General features: G+C 43.9%; 2 pseudogenes; one reads left to right on the forward strand and one right to left on the reverse strand.

Annotated features, from left to right (window-relative positions):
• Positions 1-5,520: 5,520 nt before the first annotated feature.
• LOC147634212 (uncharacterized) overlaps positions 5,521-22,175 on the forward strand; it is a 29,427-nt pseudogene continuing 12,772 nt past the window's right edge.
• On the reverse strand, positions 15,870-17,696 carry LOC147634213 (18S ribosomal RNA; annotated as a pseudogene).

The following is a 22,175-nucleotide window of genomic DNA, read 5'->3' on the forward strand; positions in this document are numbered from 1 at the left end:
GGTAGCATAGCCATTTGGTTGGTTCGTGGTGCTTAGCTTCCTAATGACATGCCTCTCTCTCTACCCCTTGGTGAGGATCTGAACATGGACTGGGGGGACCACTGGAGGCAGCCTCCTTGGCACTGAGAGCAAGCTTTGGCAAGGTGGCCCATCTTCTTGCAAATGAAACACTGGCCGGGAAGGCTTGAGTACTCCACTCGCTGAATGATGGGGTATCCCTTAAGGCAAGGAATGGCTATGACATGGGGCACTATCTCCGGGGCGAGGTAATACAAATGCATAGGGATGGAATCTCGGCTGCTTCTGCGAGGGACGAAGCGGCCATGGGGGGATTCCCTCCATACACTTAATAATTGCTGAAAGCAACTACTTGGGATTCCTCCCAAGTCATTGGGGCACAAGCACATCAAAGGAATCAACAAATTTCAAACCAGACTGTTGGCGGGCAACACACTTAACTGACGCCATTTTTTGAAAGGGAAATCTAGATCTACAAGCAACTGGTGCAAATCTCTCTAGTTCCTCTTGGCCCCGGGGGTTTTCTGGTGTGCTCTAAAAATTGGTAACTTCAATATTTTTATTTTATTCCTCTAGCATAGAGATCTCATCCTGTGTGCTTCATAAAAAGGTACTTTAGTGAAAGTGCTCTTAATCCATGATTATCTCATCAAATCTCATCCTGTGTGCTTCATAAAAAGGTACTTTAGTGAAAGTGCTCTTAATCCATGATTATCTCATCAAATCTCATGCTTTTAGGCTTTAGTCATAACTAGACATACTACTATACTGCATCCAAAATAGTGATTAATTTTTACTAATCATGGATTAATTAGCCCTAATCCTAACCATTGGGCACAATTGATGGTTTAATCTTGCTGTTAACCTATGTGACGGACATTGAGATGTACTATGTTTTACGTCATTAATTTAAATATTCTGAGTCATGGGCCGGGCTTGTCGGCACCATATGTTAAGGATGAAGGGATTGGGTGATTGTCGATGAGAGGCGCACCTTGAATATTAGTAGGATAAGGGCTAGGATCGGCCGGCCATGTATGGGCGCCCAAGTGTGAATGGCCAAGTCACCTATAAGAGTCAAATGTAACCCTAAAATCTTCATTCTCATGTGTTGTGAATACAAGAGTGCTCTTGCCTTATCTCCTTGGTTTCCTTCTCCTGCGTGTGTGTGTGAGAGAGAGAGAGAGAGTGAGAGAGCGATCGAGCGCACTTTATAGCGGCACGGCGGCGGCGGCGAGGCGGTAGAGCGGCGAGGACGGCGGCTCCTCCTTCACGGCTGCGACGCGGGAATCCTTCAAGGCGGCAGTTAAGCGGTGAGTGACACACCTTTTGCATTCTGTTTTGAGCTTCCTTCCCTGGTTGTATGCTTGCAGCCATTCGTGGCTCGCATACGGTGTCCGGCAAGTCCCCAGCTACGACCTGTGCGGCAAAAGCGCACATTTTTGGTGCCGCTGCGGGGAGTTGCCCTGCACCAAGCTCCAGTTTGCAGCTCGGCTGCTGCGTGAAGTTTAATCTACACTGTAGGAAAGCGACTGTGTGTTTGTTATTGAGGTGTTTCTGTGTTTTGCAATCTGTTTCTGCAATTTGTCTTCTGCATTTCTGTTTCTTTTGTTATTTTTCCGCTCCGCGTGTGGGTGTGCGTTCTGTTATCTGGTTATTTGCGTGCGGGGGGGGATTTCTGAATCCCCAGATCTGTGCTGTGTGCGAACTGCGCCGCGGCCAAGGCTGAACCCTAAAGAAACCCTAGAAAACTTATCTTAAAAAAAAACAGAAAATAAAATTAAAAAAATATAAAAAAATAAAAAATTAAATTTTAAATTTTATTTTTAAAGAAAGAACCAAACGTGTGGAGAGGAAAGATTTTCTAATTGGAGAAAAAAAAATTGAAAAGAAAGAACCCCAATTGACCCACGACCCACGACCTCGGCCTCGGTCTCGGTCTTTTGATATATATATATAGGAGAGTGAGCCTCCATAGCTTTCTCTCAAGTGAGAGCTTATGGGAAGTTGTGCCCTATATGTAGCCCACTCCCCCCAAGGAGTAAAGTGAGCATGTGGGATAAAGCCCTCACCCTTTCCTCCACAAGCAAATAGGCTTTCGCCCCTTCCCTCCAAAGGAAACGGACTGTTTTGAGGACTACAGGAGCTCTAGATAGGCGAACACAGTGCTGTAAAGCACACTAGGACCCTTTAAACGATACGCTCGTTTTGAGCTATCACATGCCCTAGTCCAGGTTCGACCATAAGTAAGGGGTCAAAAACGGGTTAAAAACAATCTAAAAACAAGTAAAAACAGGGTGCGAAACACCTAAGAAACCACTTGTGTGAGTTTCAAGGGTAGTTACCAACGCACGTAGGGTACCCACGTCACATGCATCTACGTTCTGGTCGGGTGCTAGAGCCTGAACCACTAGAAAGTGTTTCAGTTTATGCAGGCTCACACCATCCCTCCACGTTAGCATCTTGGCCTTCGGCTAGAACCCAAGGGAGTGCAACCCAAGATCCACGAATAGTGGATAGTGACTCGTCCTCTGACTCAGAAGCCATGGAAGGGAACCCTGCCAAGAACCCTGAGGAGACAAGCCAAAACATGCCAGGTTGGGCCCCACAACCCGGATCTAGCATGTTTAGTCGTCTAATAGAGACCTTTAGTAGAGCTACACGCTCTGAACATGCGACAAGTGAAGTAAATGAAGAAGGTGGGGTAGTGGATTCACCATTCACATCTCATGTAGACCCTACCCTCCCAAAGAGTGTCCATGTGGATATTCTACCCACTTTGTTTAATGAGGGCCCTACTGAGCTACCACATTCTGATGCTCTTCCTAAAGTAGAGGTCCCTAGAAGCCAATCCATAAGAAGTGACATTGCGTCCACTTCAAGAGAACTGTTTGGCACACCAAATCTAGATGGGATATTTCTCAATGAAAATTGGGAATATGATCTACACACAGAGACTCTAACGGCGGGGACCTATACACGGGTTACACATACCATGTGGGTTGGTTAGAAGTCCTACGATCTACATCTAGCGCCACTAATCTAGAAGAGCAACAACAAATGATATGTGAGGTCATTCATAGAATTATCCAATTTGAGAGGCAAAATAGGGGAGTGAACCTAGTTTCCACTGGCCCTATGAGATTTTTGGATACGGGCAAGGCCAAACAACCAACCCTATCACAATTGGAGACTCCCTCGGTGAGTCCCATAGACCCTTCCTATGTTGTTTCGCCTGGAGTCTCAATGCAGGTTGAGCCCACGAGTAGTAACTTTAGCTTTCCAACCTTGGCTCAACTTTCCATTCAGGAATCCACAATGCCTACTCCAATGATGAGCATAGCGGAAAATGCACCTATTACCACTGTAGTTAGTACGACACTGCTACCTAGTGGAACAGTACCTACAACAGTGCGTGCCAGTGCCTATCAACCATATGTACCTATCGCTACTCATGCTCATGTAGCTCCTACGCCTCTTAGTATGCCAATGGCATATGCTCCATGACCACCTTATCATAACCATTATCCAAGGGGAGCTAGGCCTAGTCACATATCATATCCTACGTCATTTGCTAACATACTCAGACCAACGCCAACTCCTATCAGCCAAGCTATCCCAGAAGTGCCTCCACCAGCTATGCCTGCTCACCTAGGTGATCTCGCAGTGTTTGCTCAGACGATCGGACGATCTATTGCGGAAAACATGCGGGGTATGCCTGAGAGAGAACCTAGAAGCAAGGCAGTACAAGTGGCTAAGCTCACTCAAAACTTCAGTGGTAACGAGGATGTTAGGAAGCACATTGAAGTCTTTCAACACGTGTGTGATTCCTTGGAAGAGCACAATGAGTTGCATAAGTGTAAAGCCTTAGGCTTAACCTTGAGTGGGAAGGCCGGAGATTGGTATCAAACCTTAAGGGTTGAAGAGCGCACTCACTACCCCACTCTCAAGAGATTGTTCTTAAAAGAATACATACGCCAGGGTGTGCTTTGGGGGGTAGCATCTCAACTCCAAAAAGCTGAACGCGAGGAAGGGGAGTCAGTGAGAGACTTTATAAGTCGATTGAAGCATCTAAATTCTCGCTGCACTCCTGATGAACGCTTCAATAATAACCAACTCCTCGATAGATTCATCCGAGGATTGCGCCACGAGGACATTTACAATGGCCTAGTCATCAGAGGTCTTACAACGTGGGAAGTAGTCACTGCCAATGCAATCCAGTTAGAAGACAACTTGATGATTACAGGTAAAAAGGTGTCTTCAGAAACAAAATCCGTTAGTTCGCAAGTATCTGGGCACGAGCCAATGACAGTAAAACCTATTGCCAAGGAGCCCAAGATATGTGAAATGTCTATGACCGACCTTACTAAGGCTCTCCAAGAATACTTTACGGGTAATCGAGCTCCTCAGAATAGCCATATGTACCCAAGAAGAGAGCAACAATGGTGTTCGGTGTGCTTAGGACCACATAGCACGAGTGAATGTCCCACATTCAGAGTCAAATTCAATGGGAATTGCAATGCATGTGGTAAGTCATTAGGAAGTGAATGGGGTCTTCTTGGGCCCTTTAATTTGCCCAAGCCTAATCAAGGTGATTAATGAATAGCCAAATGGGGGGTTGCCATGTGGACTGAAATGTTGGGTTTGTAAGAGAGGTGTAAGAGAGGTCAAAGGGTGCACTTTTTCCCCCAAAAAGGGGGAGGCAATTTTACAATTTTCGGACCTCCATAACTTCTACATACAAGCTCCGATTTGAGCGGAGATTATAGATCCGTGATCTACGCATCAAGAGCTTTCCATAGATATGCTACATGATATGGTTTTGTCCGCTAGATTTTAAATTCCATTTTTCCTCCAAAATTCAAATTCGAATAAAGTAGCCGTTTTGAAGCTTCTAATTAGAAAACGTTTCTTCTTAAGAGAAAAGGTTTGACTCCTTAAACTACCAAATAAAAGGGCCCAAGAAGCCTTCCATTGAGGTCATAATGTATGGCCATCAATCTAAAGATTGCCTAGTACTTAAGCGAATGTTGGCAAACCAGGCACCACTAGCTTGGTCAAACACACCTCAAGTACCCGCGCTAATGCCTGCACAACCTATCGAGCAACCGTCACAGCACATAGTTCCAAGGAATCCGAATGTAGTCCAGTCTGTGTGCCGTTACCACCGCCAGTGCCGCTAGGACCACAACCTCCACATCCAAGGATTACCCCAATAAACCAGATGGGTTGTGAGTCACATAGTGCATGTGGGGATTATGAAGAGGAGATAGACCCTACTGCTCCATACGGGATTGATACGTTTGAAATGATTCCCCAGTACTACATGGAGGATCATTTCGGGCAAGTCAAGCATGTATATCAAGCGGCTGCTCTCGCCATAAGAGGGCAATTTAACCTTAATACCATGGCAAGGAGACCACCTCTTCAATGCTATGATTATGGTGGACTGTACATCGTGTAGCGGAGTGCCCTAATAGGCTACAGAAGATCGCTACTCAAATGCAACCAAATCAAGGGAGCACATCGAGAATGCCGGTACTTACATGTAATCGTTGTGGCATAGATCATTTGATTGCTCAATGTCCACATAATCCTAATGCACCCAAGATTACGCCATTGAATTTGGTTGAGGTCACCAACCAAGCACGAGGAACCACGCCCGTTGTACCCGCGAATGTAGTTACACGGTCAATGCTTCAAAATCAAAACTACATTCTTGAAGAGAGGGATATTGCATCAATCGCTCAGGCAAAGAAAAAGAAAACACGGCAGAAGAGATCGCTTAATGCCACGAGCTCCAAGCCTAGTTCAAAGACTAACATAGGGACAGGAGACGACCCCATGTATGTGAATGATCCTGAAGATGATTCTGATTCAATGGAAAACATGGGGACCAAAGCCACTACCTTAAGGGAGGAACCCACTCGGGAGCTCAATGAAGGAGAATCAAGCAAGTACATAAATAAGGGGAAACAGAAGGAAACTTCCTCCACCCCACAACCAAGTCAGTTAATGCCCTCTCGACCACCCAAACTGACTGAGACTCCCCAAGACAAGCCACGTGGGCCAAAAACCCTCAAGAAAAAGATTGGAACTTACCCAAACCCAGTTGAGGAGATTGAACAAGTGCAACACTTAAGGGGTTTGGTGGAAGAAACACAAAGAGAACTGGAGCCAAACCCGAGAAAAATCAAAATTCCAGACACAGTGTTTCCTACGCAAGTTCGGCCTTACAGGAACCATAAACCGTTAGCTATACCTAGTATCATTCGGGAAGAAAGTGAGGATAGGACATCAGGAAGTGGGCAAACACCCTTCTTGCTGGAAAGAATGTTTAGTGAGGGAATGCTTGACCCCATCGAAGAGGAAGTGATTCCATCTTCACCAATCCCTAGTCAAGGGGCGATGTCTCAAAAAGTACCGTTGAATGTGTCTAAGCTAATGGATTTCATGTCCTCTAAGATCAGAACCATGATCATATTCAAATTATACAGAGATCCGGAGCTATTCTTAGATCTTCGGGCATTTCTCAATGGAGAACTAAAGGCGGGGTTACTACAATTTGCAAATATGGATAGACCCGACACCTCGGGGGGGTCACTTACAAAAAAATGTGAATATCACGTGCGTTCAACAGAAGCATAATTTTAATTTATGAAACTTACAGAAATATATTTACATAAGGGTATGATTTAAATTTTTTTCAAAAAAATTTACGGATTCATAAAGAAAAGGGGATATTATATAGATTAAAAAATTCACAAATAAGGGATTTAAAATATAGGTCTTGAACGCACGCGATAGGGATATTTTACATATAGTGACCCCCCCGAGCCCGACACGCTTCAAGATGAAGGGGAACATTGGGATCTACAACCCAACCTAGATGAAGACTCGGTCGTTGAAATACCTGTGAACAAGTTCGGACAGTACTTTGAAGGTGACGAATCTAATGCAACCCTCCCCATTACTACCAAGGGATTAACTCTAAAGGGAATCCTTGATGGTGGTGCTGGAGTGAGCATTGTGACTAAAAACCGTTAGGAATCTATGGGGAGACCTCACCTCGAAGTCATAAACATAGTGGTTAAGATGGCAAACGGAACCATAGCTAAACCTATTGGAATGTTAAGGGACCTTAAGATCAAGGTCCTGGGATACAAGGTAAAACATACCTTCATTGTAATGGATTTCTCCAAGCATCCTATGTCATATCAAATAATCTTAGGACATCCTTTCATGAGGGAAGCACAAATGGTGCATGACTGGTCAAAAAACCATGTCTATCTACAATTCCAAGACTCTGTCATTCGAGTTGATCTTGAGAATGGTCGTGCGCATCCTTTAGGAAGCAAGGTTATCATCGATAATCGATCGGATACCACTGTTCACTCCGCCCCATTAAGGTATTGCTATACATGCAAAAAAGAGACTGATGATGGGAAGGATTCTCCTTACATGGATGTCCTACTGGGTATGACTGAGTCGGATAACGTGGATTGGGTACACCTAGCGGCAACCATAGACACATGGGAAAATAGAGGCACAAGTTGGGTAACACCTGAGGGGCAAGATATGCCACCGTTAGTGCCAATAAACATGATAGGTGTTATGCACTTGACTCCTGATGGCAAGAAAGTGGCAAACTCCACTGAAAGTAGCGAAGACTCTGACCAATGCAACTCTGAGTATGAATCTCAAGAAGAAACTGACCCTGAGCCTGATGGGAAAAATGAATCACTCAAATGTGGAAGCAAGGTGCTCAAGGCCTAGGACAGTGACCTCCTGCAGCTCATCCGAAAGTGAGGGGGACACAAGTGAAGATCGACCAAGTGAGTCCGAATCTGATAGAAACAAAAATCAAAAACTTGGTAAGAAGAAAACGAGACATAAGCGCCAACGCTATCGAGCTAATGTACGCACTGCAATAAACAAGGAAAGATCCACTGCAGAATGGCTCAGCTATGTAGGAGCCATTGATGCTCATCGGAAGATAGCAGATAATTGGGGACAATACCTCCAAAGTGTCATGTGGTGTATTCCGCAACCTCATGATGTCGCCCAATTAGAAATCGAAGAGAAGCCGAAACTAAGTCGTACTGCAAGAAGGCGGCAAAACCAAGAGTTGGCTCAACAACAAAAGGAGGCGGAACTAAAAGAAAAAAACCGGGCACAACAAGAACCAGTAGACTTACACCCCACACCCGAGCATTTCAAATCATTCACCCACAGGGGAACGTAAAGTAGTCTACACAAAAGCCCAACGAATGCCTACCAATGGGAGTAGCGGTGTCTACGATGGCCCTGCGGTAGTTAAGGAGATAGACTTAGCAGATCCGGGTGAGGAGTCTAAACCAGTTTTTATTGCTCAAGACCTCACCAAGGCGGAAGAAGCTGCACTTACGAAGCTTCTTAAAGAATTCAAGGACATATTTGCTTAGACATATCATGATATGAAGGGTGTTCCACCCTCGGTGGTGCAACACACGATTCCAATGTTTAGCACTGCTAAACCAGTCCAGCAACGTCCCTACCCAATGAATCCTAAGTACGCAAAGATTATACAAGAGGAAATTGAAAAGCTGGTAAAATGTGGATTCATATACCCAATTGAGCACTCAGAATGGGTTTCTCCGATAGTCATCGTGCCAAAGAAGAATGGGAAACTCAGAGTGTGCGTTGATCTCAAAAAGGTTAATGCAGTCACCAGAAGGGATCATTACCCCTTGCCATATTCTGAACATGTGCTTGAAAGAGTGGCAGGCAAGGAGGCATATAGCTTTTTAGATGGGTACTCGGGTTACAATCAGATCACAATTGCAATCAAGGACCAAGCTAAAACAGCATTTATCACGGAGTTTGGAGTGTTTACCTTTCGCGTCATGGCTTTTGGCTTGACCAATTCACCTGCAACGTTCCAACGATTGATAAACACGGCCTTTAAGGAATATCTAAGGGACTTCTGTGAAGCTTTCTTAGATGATCTTTGTGTTCATTCCTCTTGGGACGAGCACTTGATGTGTTTACGAAAAATATTTGAAAGGTGTAGATTATATCGCATCTCATTGAATCCTTTCAAATGCCAATTCTGGATTAAACACGAAGTTATCTTAGGGCATATGGTGTCCAAAAATGGGATTTCCACTGACGAGAGTAAAATCAAGGTCATTTTGGAATTACCCCCACCCACCAACTACAAGGGAGTCCAACGCTTTATGGACCACGTTGGTTATTATCGAAGGTTTATTCTCTTCTTCGCCGAGATAGCTCGACCATTGTATAAGCTTCTCATCGAGTTTATTTGGACCGAAGAATGTGACCGTGCCTATGAGCTATTAAAGAAGGCCTTGGCGAGTGCTCCAATCTTGAGAATGCCTAACTGGGATTTACTCTTGCATGTGCATATTGATGCATCAAACTTTGCTATTGGGTGTGTGTTAACTCAACCTGGAGAACACAAGCTAGACTACCCCATTAGCTTTGCCAGTCGCCAGTTGAACGATGCTGAGATGAACTACACCACTACGGAGCGAGAAGGGTTGGCAATGATATATGCAGTAAGGAAATTTCGTTATTACCTCCTTGCCACCAAGTTTGTTTTCTATGTGGATCATCAAGCATTGTTGTATCTGGTAAACAAACCATGCTCCACAGGAAGAATCACACGATGGCTATTGATTCTTCTTGAGTTTGATTTCACGGTTGTTGTGAGACCTGGCAAGAAACATGTTATGGCTGATCATTTGTCTCGCATACCCAATGGTGAGGCTCCTACAGGGGTTGATGATGACTTACTTGACACTTCCCTGTTCATGGTAGAGACAATGCCTGAATGGAGTGAGAAGATTGTTAACTTTTTGGTTAATGGCTTTCCACCCAAGGAGCTTCGTAAAGATCTAGCTCGAAAGCTGATCAAAGAATGCGAACCCTATTGCCTGATAGCCGGGACTCTTTATAAAAGAGGAAAGGATGACGTTCTTAGGCGTTGTGCCCGAGAGGATAAGTATCTATACATTTTGCAAGAGGCACATATGGGCGTAGCCGGTGGTCACTTCTCAGGAGACTTAACTGCGCGAAAGATCTTACAATCAGGGTATTGGTGGCCCACTATGTTCCAAGATGCATCACTCTTTGTGAAGGGTTGCGATGAATGCCAACGATACAAGAAACCCCAACGAAAAGATCAGATGCCCTACATCCAATCAAAGTAAACCAACCATTTGAAAAGTGGGGTTTAGACTTTGTAGGTCCGATTAGCCCAGCGGCCCGAAACGCACAATCTCGCTATATTATTGTGGCCACTGACTATATGACCAAATGGGCTGAAGCGAAAGCGACACGTAAGGCAGATGCGAGGACAACAGCCAAGTTTCTCTTTGAAAATATAATCACACGCTTCGGTTGTCCTTTTGAACTTGTGAGCGACAATGGTACGCATTTTATAAATGAAGTGATTAAGGAGCTCACAACAAATTTCATGATATCCCATCATAAATCTACTCCTTACTATCCGCAAGCGAATGGCCAAGCTGAGAGTACCAACAAGACTTTAATCTCTGTTTTGACAAAGACAGTTGAAACTCATCGCACGGATTGGGATCTAAAGCTTACGACAGCTTTATGGGCCTATCGTACTGCATACAAAGTGGCTATTAATTGCACACCATTCAAAATGGTATATGGCCAAGAAGCAGTCATGCCGTGGGAATTTGTCATTCCTAGTCTTCGTGTTGCTACTCAAGAGGGTTGGGATGGTAATCCCTTAGCAGAGCGTCTGTATATCCTTGAGCGGCTAAATGAAGAAAGACAATTGGCTGTGTACAATGCCCTTGTGGAGAAGGATAGAAGGAAAAAATGGTTTGATCGCCACCTAAAGGACAAGGACATCAAGGTTGGGGATAAATTCCTGATGTATGGAGTGCGTAACGAAAAGAAGAAGCTCAAATATGCTGGTAAGGGACCATATAGAGTATGTGAAATTACCCCGCAAGGTACCATTAGAGTGGAGACTCTCGACGGAGTTGAAACCATTGGATTCCTTAATGGGAGTAAATTCAAAAGATACTATGACCCCCTGAGCCAGGAGGAGTTACATGCAATCCATCAAAAGAAGGCAGCTAAAGAACAAGCTGAGCTTAAAAAGATACAAGCGAGAGTCGAAGCCAAAGAATGTCAACAGCATGCTAGGCGACAACGAGAAGCCAACTTGGGGATTACACAAGCATTTTTCGAGGAGACAGACGAGGATTCACTGGAATCTGACCCACCTCTAAGATACCCAATTGAGTTACAAAGTCCTTACGGGGAGGTGCTGTATAATGCATTATTGGATACAGGAGCTCAACACAATTTGCTATCATATGGCGTGTGGTGTCAACTAGGAAAACCACCTTTATCCAAGAGTTCTATCCAAGTTCAAGGAATCAACAAGAAGAAAACCCCTGTCTCAAGAATTCTGCACACTCCAGTTGCTTATGACAAGGGAACCATAATTCAAAGCTTTTTGGTTATGCCTGCTGGTACAATGAAAGGGACTGTAAACTTAGGGCGCAAATGGATGATGGCCACCAAATGCAATATCGATTGGGCAACCAGACGAGTCACAACACAAGAACCAACACTAGGTCTGACCGCTCAAAATCCCGCACCTAAGTCATCCACTCAAATATTAGATAATGAAAATTCACAAAGTCCAGTGGCAAAACCATCTTTGATTGTTTGCCATTCCTCTAATGCTTCAACGCCAAGAGTGGAAACATGCAGGGTGGTCTCTAAAGCTCCGCTTACTATGCCAAAGAGTATATACAAATGGGTCCCAAAAGCTTCGTTAACAGCTACTTCCCCTGCTTAATCTCGTTCAGCCACCAAGAAGCCTCGTAGGAAGAAAACAGCTACCCACCCAAGAAAGGGCAATGTAACATCACGATGGATCCCTAAAAAATTATTAGTAGCCCAAGGGTACTACGAGGGGAATGACCAGATTTGGGTCCCTAAACATAAGTTGAATCCCTCTACATCACCTGTAAAACCTTGCAAACCAATTGTTGCCACCCCAATGACAATTCAAGACCGTGGTAAGGGAAAGGTAATAGAGTGCTCCGCACCACTTCTTCCAGAGTTAGTTTGGATTCCCAAACGATATCGATCATTACCACCTAGCTCACGAAGGGGGGAGCCACATGAAGCTTCTAGCTCCTCATGCCAGGCACACACTCATATAGAAGTTTCTACATGCTCTACACCTACTCTTGTCAACACCCAACAAAAAACCGATGAGTCTACGTCTCCCCTTGTAATAGTATCATCGAAAATCATTTCCTCCATTCGTCAATGGGAGCGTACACTACCATCTCTGCAATTGGATTTTGCCACAAGGGTCATAAAAAGCTATCTGCCCACATCACAACCTATGACCCGCTGGACAAATTGGTTCCAAGAGGCTGCAACATCATTGCAAATAATATGATCTACCCAAGGAAAGGGGGAGCATGTACTCACGCTCGACATTCTAATGCTTCCTCCTTACCCTTCTCCCCTGACCATGTAATTGCCAAATTCAAGGGGATGTATATATATAGCTTCATACATTTTTTTTTAAAAAAAAACAAAGAAAAAAAAAACAAAAAATAGTAAAAAGAGCAAGAGCACAAAAACAAGAGAAATATCCGTATACAATCAAGAACTAGATTGACCTGTCTCATAAACCTACTGATGCTATATCTGTGTTTGCAGATATGGCAGATGCTCGATCATCATACACTTCATCCACTCCTACCTTTGGTGAGAGGTATCATCTGTACCTTTCTCAGATATTCCACATGTGCTATCGTGTAATTGAAACTGAATGGGATCATATAGATGTACTAGCCAGAGAGGAAAATGTTGAGGAATTAGAATGGCTAATTCGCCTATTGACCATGACTGACCCCTACTCCGTAGAGGACATATCCCCGATAGCCCAATGCTTTCCTTTTCCACAAGATGACTATCCTCGCATGGTTACATTTTTGATGAGTTTATGTGGATGGGAAAATGAAAAGGAAATATCTGACAATGATGAATGGACGGATGAAACTCATGGCACTACTGAGGTTGACTTTATTTATTTGGATGATGCGGATAGAGGCTTAGCCTTAGGGCTAGAGCCAGGACTCTACAACATCCTCTTACCGTATCCTCCGTAGTAGTGTGGTGACTGGTAGGTAGGTTAGTGTTTTCAAGTTTTTTCTAGTTTAAATTCCTTAAACAAGTCTTGAAATTTTTACACTGATGTGCCTCTCAAGGTATAGTGCTTGTTAGTTGATTGTACAGGTTGAAAAGTTTGAGGTGGGTTCGCTTTCAAGTCCTGAGACTGCCGCAACGTTCATCAAAATATATCTACATCAAATTGCGAGCTGTCTCGTCAAATCAAGGAGATCTCCAATTATAGGTGTAATTCTTCCATACCCACTCTCTTTCGTTTTTACTGTTCAATTAATTGTATAACTATAATGCATGACCACATGGAAATTGTCAATGTACTACTTAGTTTTTGAAGTTGCTTACATGCTAGTGTAAATCATTAATGAGCTTAACTTTATTGGAAATATTCCTAGGCAGCATGACGTCTTTAGTTAACCTTGGAATATGATTGTCTTAGAACTAGGGTCAAACCATCTTAATGTTTGACACCGGGCCATGTGTATGTTGACCTCTAGGACATAGCTATTACCCCTTTGTCGAAAGGATGCAAGACAAATTTAGTTCAGGAGCGAAGATCAAAAGAAATAGATTTTTTTTTAAAAAAAGCCTACAATAAATAGCAATACAAGTCTATGATGTGCTTTAATGTTGGCCTATCGCCTTATTGATACTTGGTAGGCGAGGAGTATTCTACTCCAGACCGATGCCTTGGTTGGTAGGGGATAGCCTTGCCTAAAGTGAGCTAATAGATCCCTGGATAATGCCTTGTGTTAAACATGGTACCAGAATCGATGATGTTAGTTTTGCCTTAGGAAGGTCGCCATTGTGTGTAAAAATTATCACGTGCATTAAAAAAAAAAGGCAAAAAGCTCCTGCAACTCTGATGTTTCTTGTGCTTGTGGTATTAATTTGTTCTTAGAGTAGACACAGTGTGGTCATCTATTTATTTATTAAGCTTGGTTATTTTCCTTGACTTAGGCCAGTTATAAACCTTGATTAACCTTTGATACCTTGCTTACTCTTGATTTACTTTCAATAATTTTAAACTCCTGTTAATTTGCTACACTAGCTCATTCATGTGACCCTTAAACTAAGTTCTCATAGCAACATCCATTGTGGTCTAACATGCTTGAATTTATACACTTTATATCTTTTGAATTCCAGCATACTTTCACTCTACTTCCCTGTTTTGCAAACGTTCAACAACAACCCTCTTGAGCTTACCATACCATAGCTTCCGAGGACGGAATCTACATCAGGAAGGGGGGCATGTTAACCTATGACGGACATTGAGACATACTATGTTTTACGTCATTAATTTAAATATTCTGAGTCATGGGCCGGGCTTGTCGGCACCATATGTTAAGGATGAAGGGATTGGGTGATTGTCGATGAGAGGCGCACCTTGAATATTAGTAGGATAAGGGTTAGGATCGGCTGGCCATGTATGGGCGCCCAAGTGTGAACGGCCAAGTCACTATAAGAGTCAAATGTAACCCTAAAATCTTCATTCTCATGTGTTGTGAATACAAGAGTGCTCTTCCCTTATCTCCTTGGTTTCCTTCTCCTGCGTGTGTGTGTGTGAGAGAGAGAGAGAGAGTGAGAGAGCGATCGAGCGCACTGTGTAGCGGCACGGCGGCGGCGGCGAGGCGGTAGAGCGGCGACGGCGGCTTCTCCTTCACGGCTGTGACGCGGAATCCTTCAAGGCGGCAGTTAAGCAGTGAGTGACACACCTTTTGCATTCTATTTTGAGCTTCCTTCCCTGGTTGTATGCTTGCAGCCATTCGTGGCTCGCATACGGTGTCCGGCAAGTCCCCAGCTACGACATGTGCGGCAAAAGCACACACTTGCCATTAGGGAGACTTGCCATAGCTCCCTGTCACTTCATATTGTAAAAGCCCCTTGTTTTTTTATCATTATGCTTAATCCACCATGTTAATCCTATTTTGGGATCCACCTTCAATCACCTCTCTCTCTCTCTCTCTCGCACACACACACATCCCTTTCTCACTCACTCACACACACACGCACACACACACACACACACACACACACACATCACATACACACCCCTCTCTCCCTCTCTCTCTCACACTTTCACACGCAAACACACATGCCTCTACCACTCTCTCTCACACACACACACACCTCTCTCTCTTACATGCACACACGTACATCTCTCTCTCACATCACACACCCACCTCTCTCTCTCTCTCTCTCTCTCTCATCCAGTGACCTGGCATGCAGGAAGGTAGCATGGACGAGCTAAGGAAAGGGTGTGGACTGACATGAATGGGCTAGGGCGAGCGATCAATAGACGGGCGTGGACGAGCATGGCTGGGATTGATGGCTCCCACGATTTCGTGGGAGCCATTTGTTTTGGGCTTTCTTTTTAATACCCTAGACCGTCGCTTAAGCAATGTATGCTTAAGAAATGTCATTTAAGCGATGCTTTGTAGTTTACATAGCAACATCATACAAGAGACGGCAAAAAAGAAGCGTCGCATATGCAAGGAGTCATGCGATGCAGTGTTTTTAGCTCAAAAAATTGTCATTTATACAACATATATACAACATTTTTCATCACGTAAATGATGCTTTTGTAAAAACTTGTCATTTCAGGCTTGTCTCGTTAAAGGGGGGGTTGTGTTGTAGTGGTGTGTCCACAATGATCCTTCCAAAGGTTTACCTATGGAAACCTTGTTGGTGACTTCTCCTTCCTCTAAATGATAAGGCTTAATGAACTTCTCACAACGTCACCAGTGGCAAAGCACCAGCGTCAGTGTGATCCAGAAACTTCATTGGACTATTCAATCTCAGTAGGAGCAATGGGCTATGTGTACAAAGAGCAAGGATGTAGTCAATGACTCGGGCTAACTAGGAATTTCTCATTGAAGATCAATAATTGCAATGATCTATGATCCCCATCACGAGATGAAATTTCAAGAGATTACCTGGGACAATTGGCCGAGGTGGTAAACTCATTGAATTCATCAGTGTAATGCACGAGTGGAGCCCAAAAAATCCAAGGGCATCACAAACCTATTATTACCTCAAACTTCCATGGCCTAGACAGCTGTAGTCCCTCTAAAAAAGTTGACTACAAAGAAGATCCTTCATGTAAGTAGGCTGAGGTATCGTTCATTAATTGAATTAACTAGACAAATTGCTCCACCAACTAAGAATGGCCATGCACCACCACCCATAGAATCAAGAAAGAGCTCTTAATCTGTCAATCCTTGCTATGCTAGGACCTAGTAAGTTTCCCCATGTTGAGTCAAATAAAGCCGCACACTCCACTCCTGGTGGTTCCCTCTTCCGTCAATTTCTTTAAGTTTGAGCCTTGTGCGTATACTCCCTTTGGAGCCCAAAAACTTTAACTTCTCACATAAGGTCCTGGCAGAGACATCAAAGTAACATTTGCCAACTCCCTAGTCAGTCAGCATCGTTTATGGTTGAGACTAGGACAGTATTTGCAAGCTCCCAACTTTCATTCTTAATTAATGAAAGCATCCGTGGTAAATGTTTTCACAGTAGATCGTCTTTCATAAATCCAAGAATTTCACCTCTGACAATGAAATACGAATGCCTCCAATTCTCCCTATTAGTCATTACTCTGGTCCTAAAGATCAACAGTGAACACAATTGGACCAAAGTCCTATCTCGTGGTATTCCATGCTAATATATTCAGATCATAGGCTTTCTTTGAGAACCCTAATTTTTTCAAAGTAGCCACCAAATCCACATCCCAACTAGTTAAGGCTAAGACCACATCCTTGATAGAAAGGGTGGAGTGACCAGTGCACACCAAAAGAGGCGGACTGCTCGGCCAACCATAGATCCAACTATGAGCTTTTTAACTCTTTTAACTACAACAACTTAAATATACACTATTGGAGATGGAGTTACCACGGCTACTAGCACTAGACTTGCTCTCCAATGGATCCTCGTTAAGGGATTTAGATTATACTCATTCCAATTACCAAACTTGAAAAAGCCCAGTATTTAGATTATACTCATTCCAATTAACAAACTTGAAAAAGCCCAGTATTTTTATTTATTGTCACTACCTCCTTGTGTCGGGATATGGTAATTTGCATGCTTTCCTTCCTTGGATGTGGTAGCTACTTATTAGGCTCCCTTTCCAGAATCGAACCCTAACTCTTTGTCACCCGTGTCACCGTCATGGCCTCTATCCTACCATTAAAAGTTGATAGGCAGAAATTAAAGGCCGACGATTCCTTCACTGTGCTATCACGCAAGCCCGCATCAGCCTTTTATCTAATAAATGCATCCCTTGTAGAAGTCGAGGGTTGGTGCACGTATTAGCTCTAGAATTATTATGATTATCTGAGTAGCAAGGTACCATCGAAGAAACTATAACTGATTTAATATGTCATTTGTAGTTTCACAGTACAAGAGAGTTTATACTTACACATGCATGGCTTAATCTTTAAGACAAGCATATGACTTCTAGGAGGATCAACCAAGTAGCTATCCTCGGTCACATGAGCAGCCCGAAGGCTGCTTGTTCCGACTCCATGCTGTCGATGAGGCAATAAGTCGGAGCACCTCCTGTAAGGTTCCCGAACACAAGACGAAGGGGTAAGGGGGGTGTGCCTCAGCACTAAAGGGCACGGTGAAGTAACAAGCCCTTAACCATGGGATCAACGGTGGAGGAGGTTGAGGCTACAGGGGCGGTAGGATGTGGGGTTGCTGGTGCACGCAGTCTCTAACCTCGGCCTCTGAAGCTACAGGTATAGTGGGAGATTGCCGGTAGGCCCAAAAAATTGACTCAAAATTATTTAGAAGAGAAGCTCTTCTGCACGGTAGATAGAATGGTGTAACGGTTAGGTTCTTGCCTCCTCATGTGTGGGTCGCAGGTTTGATGCTCCAGTACTACACCTCTTTTTTGGTTTTTTTAAGTATTAAAAAACAACCAAGGCAAGTTCCCATGCCTATGCCCAGCCGAGTTTACCATGCCCATGCCCATGCTCGATCGGCGAGCCCATGAAAGGATGACGCCCGAGTTTACTATATTTGTCCAAGTTCACTCCGCGCGATCCTACGACCTAAGCCACCCCCATTTTCGTGTCCCTTGTCCCCCACCCTAGATCCCATGGTGCAGGGCTTGTTAGTTCACCGTGCCCTTTAGGGCTGAGGGGGGGCGTGGACGGCCCATGTCGGTCACGAGCGTGAAAGTTTAGAGACCTTCCATGTCTTCCAAGAAACACACAGAGTACGCATACATCATGATTGTTGTATTGATCGATATTGTGGCGTTACATAGCTGACGATTACCAAAGGGTGTGTCCCTTGGCATCATGGTTGATTATTCTAATGCATGACCTTAATCAGGTCTTAATTCCAATACTCCCCCTTAAGACTGGTTAAGGTCTTGAAGAGTAATAGAGCGGAATTTTATTTGATTGAGATGCACCCCCAAATTATGTGGTGCTTCACAGTTTATTCTACATGCTATAAGTATATACAATATGCAATGCATTCCTAATCTATCCAGGATCCAGTTCAGCATGGATTATGAGCAGCATAATCAATTTTGTGTTTAGTTTTCTTCTGATAACTCTGGTATCATCCACTATCTTCATTTCTGGAGCTTGTTCAGTGACTCTCCCCCTCAAGCGAGAGAAATTGAAGATCATTGATGAAATCAACTTTGAAGTAACCGCTGCATCACTGTTTGGCTTGATTGGAAGATAAGCTACTAGCACTATCGAATCGCAGCTGCCATTTAGTACAACAAAGAAATAGGTCGTGTAGTGCATCTGGTTGCCTGTGTCAGAGTTGTGCCATCTCCGGTTCATCATCAATGCTGGGATCTGCTACATCGGAGGCTTCATCGATAGAAGCCTCTCTATCACCAACATTAGCTTGATCTCCATTAACAGTCTCATAAACTTCGTTATCCTCATAATCGATGCCCTGGTCATCAATATTTGTGATGTATTTGTCCTCTAGAGCTTCTACATGATATTTTGATTCAGCCGCTTCTGGTGCTTCATCTTTATCTGCCTTGCCATAACGTCTTCCTCTAGTTTATCTTTGCCAAGATTTGTTGGACATGCATCAATCCATTCATCGATATTGCTTTGGGTTGCACCACAGTGATCTCCACATGCACGGTCGATGCTTTCTTCAAAGTTTTCTCGATTGCAACTATATTGATGGAACGACGTTTTTTGCTTCGAGATTTTTCTTCTCACCTGGATGAAAAAGGAGCGCCAATGGTTAAGCAAAGAAACAATGAATTCTTTTTCTTTACCTCCCCATCGACTCTTCCATTTATGTCCATGGCATGAAATCCAATTTTCCGTTTTTGTCATTCCCCTTCATTTTGGGGGTGGTGTTGGTACACATCTTTTCCTCTTCTGATTTTGGAGGTGGCGTGTTTTAGCGCCTTTTACTGCTCCTTCTGCCGGTCCTTCTATCGGATCGTTATGGTTTGAAAGGTTGATCAAGCCCTTTTCGTGCTCTGCTGTTTCAGGCAGCAGAAATGTCTTTTGCTTATGTCCTTTCTGCAGGCCGACGGGTTCTGCAGGTGTATTTTGCCCACCTTTTGGGGCTTGCAAGTCTCCAATTTTTGGCAAGAGATCATTGCCTTCTCCGATTCTAGGCAATGATCTCCTTGAGTTTGGAGGGAGCCCCTTTGCAGGACGATAGGATCTGCAGCATCTCCTTGAGTTTGGAGGAGGATTTGAAGGCCCTTTTTCGCACGGAGCGTGGCTGGTTTGGGCCATCCCCAGCCTGATACCATGTGGAAGTTTAGAGACCTTCCATGTCTTCCAAGATACACACAGAGTACGCATACATCATGATTTTTGTATTGATCGATATTGTGGCGTTACATAGCTTCTTGTTGTGACGATTACCAAAGGGTGTGTCCCTTGGCATCACGGTTGATTATTCTAATGCATGACCTTAATCAGGTCTTAATTCCAATAACGAGCAACGACCCGACAGCTCAAAAGTGCGGAATGGTCAAACAACGATAAGGGGGCCATTGTGCGACACCGTGCAATTGCCACCACGGAGGGTGTGGCCACCGCACAAAATTTGGTCTGTGGGATTTCTTCTTGGTTGCGGCTGATGCTACAAGGGAAAAGCCTCAAGACGATTCACAAGTGAGATGCTTGAAGACGGTTGATCACATAATGATTTGGGGTGGTTGCTTCTGATGTTTGTGCAATGAGTTTTGTGCTTTGTGGTGTGTGTGTGTCTGCGCACGCACGTGCAGAATAGATACTTTTGATGATAATCCCTCCCCCTTTTTGGAGTACAAGGGACAATTGTTCCAAGACACACGCACGCAAGAAGGTCAAGGATCGGATCTGCTGAAGCTCAAAGCATTCTATGGCATTTCTGGTAATCATATTCTGTTTACAAAGATTCTTGTCTTAGGGCAGAGGAATTATACGCATTTGAAGGAGACGGGAAGTTCAAGCCGCCTCTCATTATGACGTTGCTCAAAACACCTTGCCTGTAAGGAGAAATTCACTCATGTGCATAGGCCAAGGCTGAGTGTATGTTAATGGAGAGGAGTCTCTCTTGTGAGAGAAGTATGGGATTGATTCTAACTGCGAGGGCTCCATTTTCCTGGTATTGGGGATACATGTTTTGCGTAGTTTTTGTGAGGTACTTCTCTGGATGTGATCGACAGTATTTACCTGCTTAGTTGTCGCAAGGCACTTGCCTCTTCCTCTAAGCAAGATCGGCGGTATATGCGTAGGTTTTGCAAGGTACTGCTGCTTCTTCTCTAGACAAGGTCATGCGTAGGTTTTGCAAGGTACTGCTTAGTTTTCGCAAGGTACTTGCCTCTTCTTCTAGACAAGATCGACGGTATATGCGTAGGTTTTGCAAGGTACTGCTTCTTCTAGACATTAATCTACTTTACATGGATGTTTCAGGAATGAAGTGGCATTTGCCTTGTTTACTTGAAGGTACTGCTTCTTCTAGACGTGCGAGTTCGAGACCATTAATCTACTTTACATGGATGTTTCAGGAATGAAGTGGCATTTGCCTTGTTTACTTGAAGGGTTATTATGTTTTTGTGTGTTTCTTATGCTGTTCTACGCTATATGCTACGTGAACAATGCAGGTGAGAGGAATCTCACTGTTCAGAATTGGCATTCTTGTTACACTAAACCAACCTCTATGAGATCCTTTTCAAAGTTTTGGCGATGCAAAGGTCGTTTCTATAAGCCTAGCAGGGCGTGTCGTGACAGATTCAACCACATGTGCGAGAGAGAGAAAGAGACAGAGAGTGAAGGAGAGAGAGAGGTATAGGGATCTTGAATAGTACACCACACTAAGTTGGGAACATGCCCGGCCCTCTTTCAAGAATTTATTCAAGAACAATCCACGGGCACACTGGTCAAGATCAATACAATCAATGAATACAAAACAAACAGATATGCCAATTTAGGATATCCAAGTCGATGTCCATGTCGAGGCGCAAGATCTTTGATGCCGAGCACACCATGGGGATGATCCACAAGTTTTTCTCACCAGGCTATTACGAGATCCAAAATCCGAGTCCAAGTTCCAAGTCCAAATCCCAAGTCCAACTCCCAAATCCAAGTTCCAAGTTCCAAGTCCAAGCTCCAAGTCCATATCCCAAGTCCAAGTTCTAAGTCCAATCCTAAGTCCAAGTTCCAAGTCCAAATCGGAAGTCCAAGTTCCCAGCCAAGTTCCAAGTCCAAGCTCCAAGTCCAAATCCCAAGCCAAGTTCCAAGTCTAAGCTCCAAGTCCAAATCCGAAGTCCAAACTCCAAATCTCGAATCTCAAAGATGGGCAATGGAGCTGGGTGGCAGCACTTTGGCTGACCTGAGCTAGGCGGTGGCGTGCTTTTTGCCAACGGCAAGCGAAGCTTTGCTTTTTTCTTTTTGACTTTTAATAATGATAAAATATTACTCATCTTTTGCCAAAGTTCTTGATTTTTGCTTTTTTAGCTT

The sequence above is a fragment of the Cibotium barometz genome, chromosome 11 (assembly GCF_041138505.1).
Source record: "Cibotium barometz isolate CiBa-2024 chromosome 11, ASM4113850v1, whole genome shotgun sequence".
Classification (NCBI taxonomy): domain Eukaryota; kingdom Viridiplantae; phylum Streptophyta; class Polypodiopsida; order Cyatheales; family Cibotiaceae; genus Cibotium; species Cibotium barometz.